The sequence below is a fragment of the Cuculus canorus genome, chromosome 6 (assembly GCF_017976375.1).
Source record: "Cuculus canorus isolate bCucCan1 chromosome 6, bCucCan1.pri, whole genome shotgun sequence".
Lineage (NCBI taxonomy): Eukaryota > Metazoa > Chordata > Aves > Cuculiformes > Cuculidae > Cuculus > Cuculus canorus.
This window is the reverse complement of record NC_071406.1, coordinates 16708833-16721101: the sequence shown is the minus strand read 5'-3', so window position 1 is coordinate 16721101 and position 12269 is coordinate 16708833.

The following is a 12269-nucleotide window of genomic DNA, read 5'->3' as shown; positions in this document are numbered from 1 at the left end:
TCCTAACACTCCTTTAAACCATGTCCCTAAGCACTTCATCAACCCATTCCTTAAACACTTTCAGGGAAGGTGACTCAACCACCTCCCTGGGCAGCCTGTTCCAGTGCCCGATGACTCCTTCCATGAAGAATTTTTTTCTGATATCCAGACTGAACCTCCCCTGGCGGAGCTTGAGGCCATTCCCCCTTGTCCTGTCCCCTGTCACTAGGGAGGAGAGCCCAGCTCCCTCCTCTCCACAACCTCCTTTCAGGTAGTTGTAGAGAGTAATAAGGTCTTCCCTCAGCCTCCTCTTCTCCAGGCCAAACAACCCCAGCTCTCTCAGCCGCTCCTCTTAAGACTTGTTCTCCAGCCCCCTCACCAGCTTCGTTGCTCTTATCTGGACATGCTCCAGAGCCTCAACATCCTTCTTGTGGTGAGGGGCCCAGAACTGAACACAGTACTCAGGGTGCAGTCTCACCAGTGCCGAGTACAGAGGGAGAATAACCTCCCTAGACCTGCTTGTCACGCCGTTTCTGATACAAGCCAAGGTGCCATTGGCCTTCTTGGCCACCTGGGCACACTGCTGGCTCATGTTCAGTCGGCTGTCAACCAGCACCCCCAGGTCCTTCTCCTCCATGCAGCTCTCCAGCCACTCTTCCCCCAGTCTGTAGCACTGCATAGAGTTGTTGTGCCCCACGTGCAGGACCTGGCATTTGGCCTTGTTGAACCTCATGCCATTGGTCTCAGCTCAGCGGTTCAGCCTGTTCAGATCCCTTTGCAGAGCATCCCTATCCTCCAGCAGATCCACACTTCCACCCAGCTTAGTGTCATCCGCAAACTTGCTGAGGGTGCACTCAATGCCTTCATCCAGGTCATTGATAAAGACATTGAACAGGGCTGGAGCCAGTACAGAGCCCTGTGGAACCCCACTTGTAACTGGCCTCCAGCTGGAGTTAACTCCATTTACTACCACTCTCTGGGCCCCTCCATCCAACCAGTTTTCAACCCAGGAGAGTGTGCGCCTGTCCAGGCCAGAGGCTGACAGTTTCTGAAGCAGAATGCTGTGAGAAACTCTGTCAAAGGCTGTACTGAAGTCCAAGAAGACTACATTCACAGCCTTTCCCCCATCCAGTAGTCGAGTCACTTTGTCATAGAAGGCGATCAACTTAGTTTGGCAAGATCTGCCTTTTGCAAACCCATGTTGACTGGGCCTGATCGCCCGGTTCTCTTGCATGTGCTTCATGGTAGCACTCAAGATTACCTGTTCCATGACTTTCCCTGGCACTGAGGTCAGACTGACAGGCCTGTAGTTCCCTGGATCCTTCCTGCAACCCTTCTTGTAAATGGGCACAACATCAGCCAGCCTCCAGTCTAGTGGGACTTCCCCAGTCAGCCAGGACCACTGGAAGATGATGGAAAGGGGTTTGGAAAGGACATCTGCCAGCTCCTTCAATATTCTTGGATGGATATGAATGGTCTGGCAAGTAAAGTCACTGTCAGGTCACCATGTACAAATGTTCATTACTTTGCATTAATGCCACTCTCATTCTTGGACAAAATCACCACCTTCTCAGGCCTCTCTGCCCCTAGAGAGAGAAACTAGACAGAGTACCTACTTTCCTCTAGGTCCCACCCACTCTGGGCTGCCTCACAGATACCTGCAGCCTGCCTGCAGACTGCTTCTGTGGGCATGTTGGGTCCTGTTCTGTTCATCCAGCAGATTTGACCATGCTGAGTCCCACCTGCCTGGAAGGATGCTCTCCAGCTATGCAAGAGGCCATAGTCAAAGGCATAGCATGTGGGCAGGAGGCACACAGTCATGAGGCCACTATTAACAAATAGTATCCAGAGTTACAGGCGTATCCAGAAAATCAGGCAGAAAACTGGAAGGATGCCAGCTCTGAAGACCATCACTTTGGACTCAAGCTAGCTGGCCATCTCAGTATGGAAGCCAAAAATAATATGTGTTACAGAGCCTGAACAGTCCCTTCCCATTAGCCTAGGAGAAAGTTTCCATGAAACACAGCTACGCCAGTGCCTTGCATGTGAAGAGAACATGTCTTTTATCCAAGATGTCAATCCTTTGTATAACAGCAAAGTTGACATCCCTCCTTCCCTTCTGGAGCACAAATGAGTTCAAAAAATGCAAAATTGTTTTCAAGAATTTGCATATCTCTTTTGTAAGGCAACAAATAGAAGTCTGGATTAGCCTTAACCCTTCTCTTTTCTTGAAAAACTTAACTCTGAAGGATTTTATTGTTTGCTCTTCTGGACTTCTTCTAACACTTGTTGCTCCAATTGGGCAAAATCTTGCTTAACACCCATTACAATATTTTGCATCCCCTACTGAGCCTCATATAACTGCAGTGTCAAACTAAACTGCAAGCTCTAGGTATCATCACAACAAACCTGTTGTTGTGATGACTGAGAATCCATGGCATAGAGGGAGATGGATTCCAGGCTGATGTTGGAGGCTAGTGAAGAGTAACCAAATTATTTTCCTTTAAAGAAGTAAACACATGAACAGAACTAACCAGCCCAAAGAGAAAGAAAACAACAAAAAGAAGAAAAAGAAAAATCTATGCAGCTTTTTTTTTTCAACTAGAATGACTGAACATTTCCACGTTCCTCAATAGGGAAATTATTTTATGCCCTAATATTGGAGGAGAGGTTTGGAGACTAACTCAGAGAATGGAGTCATACAAGATAAAGCATTTAAAAAAAAAAAGGAAAACAGTGATGGAAGAATAGTGATAATAAAACATATCTTAAAACTAAAAACAGAGTAGTCAAAAGCATTATCAGCTGAAATCCAACTGACTGACCAGAAATGTTTTTAAAGGGAGAACATTGTCCCTTTTTGCCTTAGGTCAGACACAGTCCGTCTTGATGAAGCAGATAAGAATAGCAGATAAGGTACAGTTTTTAGACTCAGCTACTGAAGATGCTGCTCCCAACTTTAACCCTGACATGCTGTGTAACCCCAGACAAGTTTCTCCTCTTTTCCAGGACTCATCTTTCCTCCTACTTTTTCCCTGTCTACTCTACTGTAACTGTGACCTCCGAGACCGGGAAGGAGACAATGTTCCTCTGTTGAGAACATCCTGGGAGTGGCTTATTTCAACATAAGTCCTCTGAGCAGCCAGGAGGCTTGCTGGTGAAAACACTCTTGTCTCCCTGGCTTGATCAGCACCTTGTCAGGAAGCAGCTGAGCTTTTGGAAGCTGTGTATACTCCAGGCATCCTCAGTGGCACCAGGAAACTGCTCTGAAGTAGGGGATTTCGCTGAATGGCAGGGATTCCCCACATATTCATGGGATTCCCCACATATTCATGGGATTTAAGACAGTAGCACCAGAATTCCCAGAATTCAGGATAGTTGGCTGATTTTTTTGTTTTTTTTTTTTGGTCTTGTTTTCAACTTCAGAAAATAGCCAAAGAAAGGTCTTTTCATTTCTCCATTCCTCTCCTCTCTAAAAATAAATAATGAAAATCAAACAGTAGATTAATGCATAGCAAATTACGTCTACTCTTTCCCTACAAATATAGAAATGAAAACCATTTTTTAAAATGTTGTAATTGCTCAGGAAGCCACTCCTGCTCAGGGTTATGGAATAGAGTCCTTATGTCACTCCTTAGGCTTCCAGACATTAACATAAGAACAGCGATGTCAGGGTCAGACCACAAATTTGGTTGTGCTGGTGTCCATGGCCAGGAAATGTCAAGGGACTGCAAATACGTGGTAAACCTTTTCAGAGCACCCTTCTTGCCTCCTGTCCTCTGTGGCTGCTGCTGGGTCAGAGGTGGTGTCTAAGAGCAGAGGTATTTTCTCCCTAAAATCTCTCTAGTCATGTTTCAAACCAAGGTAAAAAACCTGTGGCGGTGATGATGGCTTAGCTATGCTGCTGGTGAAGAGATATCTATTTTCATTAGTACTGAACAACCTCATTTCACTGACATTGAGTTTGAAGGCTGACTTCAGCGTTCTAAACTCTATGTATTATCTATGGAGAAAGATATGCACCCTCAGGAGGCAATTCAGGTCATCTCAGACAACATGTTTCAGACACAGGTGAAAGGCTGAAGGCACCTATTTCCCTCCTCGATATTCACCTTCTCCTTCCCCCCTGTAAAGGCAGTCTAGGGTGACTAGCTCAGTTTAGACAACAGAAATTTAGATGTTCATACTGAGGTAATGCCAACAATTTTCCCCTACAATTTTCCAGTATCTGTGACAGCTTTACCAGCTATTGCAGGATCGCAGGTACAACATAGACCAAGAATGCACCGTATTATTATGACTGTGCTTAGTTACTCTGCTGACTGACAGAACAGATATCTGTCGAAAACAAGAGGTGTAATAAACCTCTTGTGTGTCAAGTCCAGCTGTAAGATGCAGCTCAGGAAATCCCTGAACTACAAGTTGTGGCATCTGGGATGAGATCTCAAGGGACAGATCACTCATACTCTGTTTCTTACTCTCTTTCCCTTCCAGTCTCCGTGACAGGATGCAGGATCATGGATTGTAGGTCCCTGTGACAGTTACCTTTCTATTGCTTCTCGTGATAGCTCACCTAGAATCTAACGGGATACAAATAAATGTTAACAATGACAGGCATGGATAAGTATAAATATTCAGTGGTGTTGGAGATGTTCCACTCAAGTCCTTACCATTATCAGACACTGAGGACAGAGAATCACATGGAAGCAAGAGCCTTAAACCCTACTTCAGCATTAAAATAGCTTCATTATCTTATCTTTACCACAGGAAGGGAAACAGAGAGGTTTTGCCTTCCCTTTTCTTAGCCACCACGGATCCAACATCTCTCGGGTCAATAAAGATTACACCCTGAATTTCACCATGCTAGGACCGAGATACTAGTCAGTACAGCACAGAGAAATCTGCACAGTGCAGGCATGTCCAGCAGGAGTTGATATGCAGATATGCATCTTATGAATCACCAGCTATTGATTCAAAGTTATTCAGCTAAACATGCAACATGATACAGTCCTCCCCTCCCTCTCACCTGTTCTACTGAAGCTGAACACTATGTTCTCCTAGAAGTTCATGTTTTTGCAGACTCAGACAAAAAAAAAAAAAAAAACCTGACACAGGAGGAAGCTCTTGAACACTCAATAAATGTGACATAGCTGAGCAGTATTAAAAAGGTTTAATGATATAGAAAGATTAATGACACAGAAAAACTATTTTCTGCATTGAAGTTCTGCTTATTCTGGCAAATGAAGTTTTTACAGCACTCCTCTCTAGCTGGCGCTTGGGACTTTCACAGCCAGAAACAAAAGGATTTTGAAGCAGGCTCCAAAATCAAGTGGAGACCTTATCTCCAAATGATCTGTTTTCCTTTCTCCCCAGCAGCTGCCTGAATTATCACTGTACCACTTTAGAAAAAGTAACTCCGTAAGATGGTCTTTAAATGCTTCCTGTTGGACCCTTTCCCCTGCCTCCGTTGCTAAAAAAGCCTTCACCTCATAAGCATACAGTACTTAATTTGATTTTCCCTCCATGGGTTCTATCTCTTTGATGTAATTCTGTTAAAAGGTGTTATGGGTCAAAAATGTTATGGCTCATCTGGGACCTTGTGTACAGATGTTGTATTCCAGGCTGGAGGAACTCAATATTCCTCCACAACACCCAAATCTGCCATGAATTATCAATACTCTTATAAGCCACTCAGTTGCCTTCAGACTGGTTAAGGAATTTCTCCTCTCCTTACTTTCCTCCTCCATTTTCCCTCGGCTACTTAATCTACATTTTTTTTTTTTTTTTCCAGGCCATGACATTCCTGATGATTCCTAGATCTCTAGATTCCTCCTCCCATTGTTGCTAACACACACAACTCTGTCTGGAGCCGGATTTAATTAGACCACAAGCAAAATGAGCCGCAATGAAGTTACATCAAGGGTGTGACTTAAAACCACAAGAGCCAGGAAAGAGAGAGGACTGGAGGAAAAAAAAAAAAAAAGAAGAAGAAGAAAAAGAGAAAAGAAGAAGAAAAATTAGGAATAAACTTTGTCCTAACCCTGTGGTCTCCCATCTCTAGCACAGCTATGATGTTCAGGCAGTTTACACAACAGGGAGTTGAGGAAAAAGCTTGGAAAGGAAAGGAGGGGCCTGGAGAGGATCTGCCAAAATGCTTTGGCCCTGTAGTTTTATTGCATGTGGGTTTGATGCTGTGCCAAGCTTTATGACAGTTACATCAAGGTTGTTCCCCGCAGTGATGCACCATCGAAGCTAAATCACCTACCTATAATGGAATTCACAACGATTTCACTGTGCCTTGGTTGAGAACATGTTATTATTAACTTCCCTTTTTTATTACCCCACATGCCTTTCCAGATCACAGCACACTGTGCTTCAGGATCTTTTTTGCTGCCATGGTTGTACGTCATTGTGTAAATTCAGCAATGAATACAATAGAGACCTGGTCTATCCCAAGGCCTCCAGGCACTGATGTAATAGAAATAATAAAGCATAATCATAAGGAAGAAAACGGCATGTAGCTCTGCCATGCGGAGTATGGAACTGGATATGGGTGACTGATGCAGATGCAATTCACTCTTACTGAATGAAGGCGAAAGGGCCACAAAAGGACTCTCCTGCACAGCATTAGTAGAGTTATACCAGCTTCAATATAATCCCTCTCTGGTTGGGAGATCCATCCCAACTATTGTAACACACTGGAGTTTGAGGCTGTTCCTTCTGGGTTTTGTATTTTTCTTCCGTTGTTTACTTGCAAAAAAATATTTCACTTTACTAGAAAGAGAACAGAAGAGATGGTATTGTCTGATAACTTGAGTGATGAATAACACATTGGCAAAATAGAGGCCTGTTCCTTAATCTATTTCTCACCTCTTTGTGCCTCAGCTTCCCCCTTCATGAATAAAAATTGAGTTGAAAAGTTTACAAACTCTGCACTTTTGTGAGGAATTCTGGTCTCAAGAGGATATAGCTAGTTTGGGATAGTAAATACTCAAATGTTCATTTAGAAATTGCACAGTGCAAAATGTGGAGGGCTAATTATATTTCTATAGATTTTTAGTGGACCTTGTTTTGGTTCTCAGATTGAATTAGAATCTGTGCTTGTAAATTATTGCACTGACAGCTGAAACATGCAGTCATTGATCATATCTCATTGCATGTAGAATAGAGTGTTTCTCCCACCTGGGAAAGTGCTTTGAACCCAAACCTCAGGCTCAGAGTTTTCTGGGACAAGCAGTTTTGTAGCTGGAAAGCCATTTTGGTGGGAGGTTAAGTATTGGATAAGCTCAAAACTGAACATAGGGAATTTCTCTCTGTAATGAACTCTTTAGCGGAGTCTCCTGGTTAATTGCATCCCAGATGAGCTAAATGGCAGGCTAAAACCAGAGGGGAACAGGGAGTGAGGAAGGTGAGGATCAGCAACTGGGAATCTATAAAAGCAGGCAGAGTTAGGGAGCAAGATTTCTTTACAGAAAAGCTCACCTTCCAGCTGGCTGGAGTTAGCAGGAGATGAGAGTCTTTGTTGGTGGAGTATACCACCTACTTTTAGACACAGCTCAGTCAGGAACTTTTTTGGGTATGGGAGGGATTTGGCTTTTGCTAGTCCTGTCCTTGCAGATGGAGTCAGGCTCTTCAAAGAATAAAGTTAGTCTCCATATTATCTACCCTTCGGCGCTTCTGCATGACTCAGTGTGCTTAGTTGAATAGGGAAGTTACCAAGTCAACCACAGGATTTTGCAAATCACCTTAGCATCGTTGTAGGTATCTCACTCAAACACGCCTACTCTTTCTGCAAGTGTAAGGGAAGAAAATACTAGAAATGCATAAGTGATCTCCTGTAGTTCTACTTGCTCTTCTGTGTAGTGAACCAAGGAAATACCATTGAAGCTGAGCAATATGTTACTATATGCCTCCTCATTTTTGAAAGACAGAGGCTGGAAAAAAGATGGCAATATGATATGATCTAGAGGATCCACTTGTGGGGAAAAAGGAAAAAGTGGGAAATTAAATGTGCTGCTTGTTCCTTTAGTCTGCATATAGATATACACACACAAGCAGCTTTTACAGCAATCAGGAGGAAGTGATGATTTTTCTGCCATTAGATATTTTTTTGCCAAGCACAACAAGCCTTTTAGAAAGCATGAATCTTTCAGCAAGAAACAGAACCATTTGCAGTTAGGAATATGTATTGGGGAAAAATGAGATATTATGGAAGAGATGACCCTTGAGATACATCAAACTGAGAATCAAGGAAGCTATTTTCTTTTCTGTTTTTTTCCCTGACCTCCTGGAGGACTCTGCATAAGACTTCTCCCTTCTGAACTTGTTTTCCATTTGGTTGGAACACACAGACCTTCTCTGTGCATACAGTATCTGCAACAATTAGCTTTATTTTCACTGTAGTCTCTAAAAGACTCCCAAATTTGTTTAAAAAACTAAATAAATAGAAGACAATCTACCTAGTCTCCCTTTTCCTTGGGGTTGAAATTAAATTTCTCTCCTGGACAAACTGCTGGTATCTTCCTCTGAAGCATATACTGGACCACTATCATCATAAAAATAAAAGCCCTTCCTCTGGCAAAACAGCCACAGACCTGGGAAAAAACACATGGTTTCAGCAGCAGAAGAAATCTGAGGAGGAAGGGTTGCTGAAACTTCACCCTTACACGGCTCCAGGGGAGTATCTGGGGAAGGTGTATGCTACCTGCTGCACTTTAGCCGGAAGCTGCCAGAGGAAGAGGCAGGCAGCAGGTCACTGGAAACATCCACACCTCCAGCCTCCTGGAGCCACCCGTGGACACATCTCCCTCTTCCCGTGCACCTTGTTTCTATTTGCAGGGCCAGTTTGACAGATTCAAAGCTTGTTCTTATGGTCATTAAGCCATGCAGGTTCCCGTGAACCTCTGAGTTACCAGATTATCATCTACTAGGGTAAATGCTATCTCTTTCTGTCCTGCTAGCCCGAGGGTTTGTCTTCACACAGAGAGAATTTCTCTGTACTGAGGAGAAATTCCAGAAGCAGCAGTGGGCAGAAAAAAAAAACAAGAAAGAGTTTCAAGAGTTGTTGTGCCAAATGCTGGGCTCTAAAGCTGTGTCTGCAACGGGGATTAAGGGTGTGTCTGAACCTGGACTTGCTGACCATGCATGCTGTTTGCATACAAGAAGGCACAGGCCAAGTATAAAGTGGTCCTGAGGAGAAAGCTCAAATGCAGGCTTGCTGTTCTAGTGTGGGTCAATGTGCTCCCATCATGAGTAGTCAAAGCAGAGCTGAGTGTGCTACGGACTTTATGGCATGAGATGCACAGAGCCCCTGGTACTGTCCTCAAGGACTCCAAGGCATGGAGGAGTCAGAGTCAAGCAACCTGACGATAGTCCAGCGCTATTGCAGTGGCAGAACAGAACTGCATTTGGGAGCTGAATATCCTGCTGCGTCTGGAGACAGTGTCTCAGCAGAAGTAGTTGTGAGAGGCTCTGTAAATTAGGGACTGGGCTGGTTTCCATTCCCCATACTACACATTTTGGTGGCCTTAAAATACCTTTAGAAAGTGCAGAGTATGGGTATGCAGTCACAGCATTTTTCTACTGCTGGAAATGTTGTTGTTCCTGCACTGAGCTGCCCTCATTCTCCACTTTCTTCTTCCCTCTGAGATGGAAATGCACGAGTAAGCGTATGTATTATTTGCAGACTTGCATAGAGGCCAGATCTTCTCATGGTTGAATTACCAGCCAGACACTCAGCCTGACTCAAAGAAATGCTTTCTCTTGTGAAACTTTCCAAGCTGGTTTAATCCACCTTGGGTGGCAAACTCCATGTGCTCTTGCCCTGCTGGCACACCCTTTACATTCACCAGAGCTTAAATTAGCTCTGGGTAATTTCAGCAATGCTTTGGCCTCTGGAATGGATTCTCCAGCGGAATGTGTCAAGCTGCATGCTCCCCTTCTACCTAGGTAGTCTCTCAGTTTGTGGGCTGAGGAGTGAAGGGCCAAGAAGGAAAAGAGGAGCAAGCCAGTTCTTTGGAAATTTTAGCATATCCTCTTTCTCCAAGGCAGGACACTCAGCGGTTTGAATCAGAGATGCATCAACAGCTGTATCACAGGAGGCCAGCACAGCTGGGGAATCCTGGCAGGATCAAATGGATCTGTGGTCTTTCTTTCTAGACAGCGGTATCTCTTCTTTTGTCTGTTCCCCCCTATATCCAAGGGGTCATCTACACTTATAGCCCTCTTCTGGGATGGTTTCCAGCTGTATCCCTCTTTCTTTCTATAGGGTCAGGGATACTCTTATGACAGGATTCACCAGAGGGTGCTATTACACATAGCCTTCTACATTTTTCCTAGCATGAAAGGAGAACATAACCTTTTAAGGGGACACTGAAATATTGCCGGCTTTAAGACAGCAACTCCTTTTCTGAGTGAGAAGCTGCAAAAAGTAGTAGTTTTTTCCTCTTCTTCCTTTCTTTTTGTTTGGAGTGGTTGATTTTGGGGGATTTCTTTGTTTGGTTTGGGTGAGTTTTTTGTTCTCTATAACCATCCAACAGGAACCAATTCTTGTTGCGATTTTCCTCCTCGTACATAAATTCTTAATATTTTGGGAATTTACTGACTGCCTCTCTTCCAGGACTGCTTTAAATAACAAAATTAATTGGTTTTGGATTCCTAACCTTCATACCATGGGGCTGGGTTTCTCCTGCAGCAGAAAATTTCTGCATTTTCTATGGTTCCATAGAAAGAAGGATGCTGCAGTTTATCTTCACCACTATCATGAAGACCTCTCCATTTCTGCTTGAACCCAGAGGACCACCCTAATTTTCAGACAGTTGAGGGAGTTAGGGACAGGCTGCAAGAACTGCCCTTGCTGCAGCATGGGGACAAGCAGGAGTTACAGATTCAACCTGAAGTAGAACACATTTACCAGTTCCACCTTCCCCATGAAGAGGAAGAAGGTGGCAAAGATGAGAATGAGGGACTGCTGTGCAAATCAACAGGGGCAACTTGAAAAACACAGCAGGAAGCATGTTGCGAACAGCTCTCAGGCTTGCAACAGAGACCTGTTTGTTTCCCCTGTTTAATTTGGGAACCATGCATCCAAGCACACTCGCTATGTCTCCATGCTTAAGACTGTGCTGCAGCCTATTGATTTCCTTCACCCTTGGCAAAAATATCTCAGCAGATTTTGGCTTTGCCTGTAATGTCCCGAGCGGATGAGGCTAGAAATTCAAATGAGAGCTTAAGTCACTGACTGTCTGCACTGCCCACATGATGGCTGCTCCTTTGGCTCTAGTCTGGAGAAAGTCAGCTGTCTATTTAGGCAAGAAAAGCTGGGTATGGGGCAGGAATGGCTGGTTCCCATCTGTGCTCCTCATCTACAGACAGTGTGGATGAAACTGGTTCCAGGGACTTGGCTCTGCAAACCAGATCCGGAACATGAGCACATTTCCCAGAGGCTGCATAGGTACAGGCTCTGTTATTTTTGATAGATATCTGGTTTTAATCTGGAAGCAAGCCCCTGGATGCAGCCACCTGGCTCCCTAACAGTACTCTGTGTTGCCTAGCAATATGAGCAGAAGATACTGGATCCATTTCTTCCCCTCTCTGTGCCAGAACCAACGAGAGAAAAGATGGTTTTATGGTGAGGAACTGACATCTTTTTTTTGGGATGGCCTTTTTATCACCATATGGCTTTAGTAGAAACACTGGCCTTGCGTTACTTGCAGTGGAAGCTTCGGTGCTTCAGCCTATGGCTTCTGCAAAGAGTAGTTTTTAATCACACAGCTTCTTTTGCAATGTGATTACCTTTAAGCTTTTCAGTGTGGAAGTGCTGCCAATCATCTTGGATTTTCCTGCCCTGACTAAAACTAACCATAACTAATGAAAACAGAGGCAACTATACACTTGCTTAAAGGTAATAAATCATCTCCAAACCAGCAGATATGATGCACCATTATATTCCCTTCCATTGTTAGTATTCTAACCAAAAAAAAAAGATTTTTCCAAATTACTTCATATCTTGAAAGTCCAGAGAAATCAGTGCCTTGAGCCATCAGTAACGGTAGATAAGCAGTGATCCTAATGCTGGTGGGATGTTTATCAGCTTCTTTGTGGTTTTTATTTATTTATTAGAAGGATAATGATTAAAACAAGACACAAAATGATAGTCCCAACCAACAGATACTTCTCTATCTTCTTCTAACTGGGAATGGAAGTGATGCTCTTTTTAAGTATTGCCATATAATCTCTTATTTACTTCAAATTGCCTCCAAAGAACAGGCCTGCATTAAGCTTTCCTATAC